Source organism: Oncorhynchus gorbuscha, linkage group LG07, assembly GCF_021184085.1.
Source record: "Oncorhynchus gorbuscha isolate QuinsamMale2020 ecotype Even-year linkage group LG07, OgorEven_v1.0, whole genome shotgun sequence".
Classification (NCBI taxonomy): Eukaryota; Metazoa; Chordata; class Actinopteri; order Salmoniformes; family Salmonidae; genus Oncorhynchus; species Oncorhynchus gorbuscha.
The window spans coordinates 4242277-4244776 of NC_060179.1; the positions used below are offsets into that span (position 1 = coordinate 4242277).

Genomic DNA, 2500 nt, shown 5'->3' on the forward strand with positions numbered 1-2500 from the left:
GAGTGTAGAGAGAGATCTACCGGTACTAGCTGAGTGTAGAGAGAGAACTACCGTTACTAGCTGAATATAGAGGGAACTACCGTTACTAGCTGAATATAGAGAGAGATCTACCGTTACTAGCTGAGTGTAGAGAGGGAACTACCGTTACTAGCTGAGTATAGAGAGGGAACTACCGTTACTAGCTGAATGTAGAGAGAGAACTACCGTTACTAGCTGAGTATAGAGAGAGAACTACCGTTACCAGCTGAGTGTAGAGAGAGATCTACCGGTACTAGCTGAGTATAGAGAGAGAACTACCGTTACTAGCTGAATATAGAGGGAACTACCGTTACTAGCTGAGTATAGAGAGAGAACTACCGTTACTAGCTGAATATAGAGGGAACTACCGTTACTAGCTGAATGTAGAGAGAGAACTACCGTTACTAGCTGAGTATAGAGAGAGAACTACCGTTACTAGCTGAGTATAGAGAGAGAACTACCGTTACTAGCTGAGTATAGAGAGAGATCTACCGTTACTAGCTGAGTATAGAGAGGGAACTACTGTTACTAGCTGAATATAGAGAGAGAACTACCGATACTAGCTGAGTATAGAGAGAGAACTACCATTACTAGCTGAGTATAGAGAGGGAACTACCGTTACTAGCTGAGTATAGAGAGATCTACCGTTACTAGCTGAGTATAGAGAGATCTACCGTTACTAGCTGAATATAGAGGGAACTACCGTTACTAGCTGAATATAGAGAGAGATCTACCGTTACTAGCTGAGTGTAGAGAGAGAGAACTACCGTTACTAGCTGAGTATAGAGGGAACTACCGTTACTAGCTGAATATAGAGAGAGATCTACCGTTACTAGCTGAGTGTAGAGAGAGAGAACTACCATTACTAGCTGAGTATAGAGAGAGAACTACCGATACTAGCTGAGTATAGAGAGAGAACTACCATTACTAGCTGAGTATAGAGAGAGAACTACCGATACTAGCTGAGTATAGAGAGAGAACTACCGATACTAGCTGAGTATAGAGAGAGAACTACCGATACTAGCTGAGTATAGAGAGAGAACTACCATTACTAGCTGAGTATAGAGAGAGAACTACCGATACTAGCTGAGTATAGAGAGAACTACCGATACTAGCTGAGTATAGAGAGAGAACTACCGATACTAGCTGAGTATAGAGAGAGAACTACCGATACTAGCTGAGTATAGAGAGAGAACTACCATTACTAGCTGAGTATAGAGACTAGCTGAGTAACGATCTACCGTTACTAGCTGAGTATAGAGCGAACTACCGTTACTAGCTGAGTATAGAGAGGGAACTACCATTACTAGCTGAGTATAGAGAGAGAACTACCGTTACTAGCTGAGTATAGAGAGAGAACTACCGTTACTAGCTGAGTATAGAGAGGGAACTACCGTTACTAGCTGAGTATAGAGGGAACTACCGTTACTAGCTGAGTATAGAGAACAGGCGTCCCAGCTGGTGTTCACTGTCTGAACTCACTAGAGCCCCCTGCTGTTGTTAATCAGGCATCACAGCTGGTGTTCACTGATCTCACTGTGTGAAAATAATCCTAATAATAGTGTATGTAATTATATGCTCTGTGGTGAAGTTTCACCTAGGTACAGATCTAGGATCAGCTTCCCCTTTCGCCAATCCTAACCTTAACCATTTGTGAGGGAAATGCAGAACTAACCCCAGATCAGTTCTAATTGACCCTACTCTGAATGATGTTGCCTCTCTACACCGTGTTTATACCAACACTTCTCTGATGGTGACGGTTGTGTCTCTCTCTCTGTTTCTGTCTCTCTCTGTTTCTGTCTCTCTGTTTCTGTCTCTCTCTGTTTCTGTCTCTCTCTGTTTCTGTCTCTCTCTGTTTCTGTCTCTCTCTGTTTCTGTCTCTCTCTGTTTCTGTCTCTCTCTGTTTCTGTCTCTCTCTGTTTCTGTCTCTCTCTGTTTCTCTCTGTTTCTGTCTCTCTCTCTCTGTCTCTCTCTCTCGCTCTGTTTCTCTCTCTCTCTCTCGCTCTGTTTCTCTCTCTCTCTCGCTCTGTTTCTCTCTCTCTCTCGCTCTGTTTCTCTCTCTCTCTCTGTTTCTCTCTCTCTCTCTCGCTCTGTTTCTCTGTTTCTCTCTCTCTCTCGCTCTGTTTCTCTTTCTCTCTCTCTCTCTCTCGCTCTGTTTCTCTCTCTCGCTCTCTCTCGCTCTCTCTCGCTCTGTTTCTCTCTCTCGCTCTGTTTCTCTCTCTCGCTCTGTTTCTCTCTCTCGCTCTGTTTCTCTCTCTCGCTCTGTTTCTCTCTCTCGCTCTGTTTCTCTCTCTCGCTCTGTTTCTCTCTCTCGCTCGCTCTGTTTCTCTCTCTCGCTCGCTCTGTTTCTCTCTCTCGCTCTCTCTGTTTCTCTCGCTCGCTCTCTCTGTTTCTCTCGCTCGCTCTCTCTGTTTCTCTCTCTCGCTCTCTCTGTTTCTCTCTCTCGCTCTCTCTGTTTCTCTCTCTCGCTCTCTCTGTTTCT

At 44.4% G+C, this 2500-nt stretch overlaps 1 protein-coding gene across 3 annotated transcripts in view; it reads left to right on the forward strand.

The window, feature by feature from the left end:
* Nucleotides 1-2500, forward strand: part of LOC124039447 (probable ubiquitin-conjugating enzyme E2 W-B) — a 36142-nt gene that overhangs the window by 27050 nt on the left and 6592 nt on the right. The window lies entirely within an intron of this gene.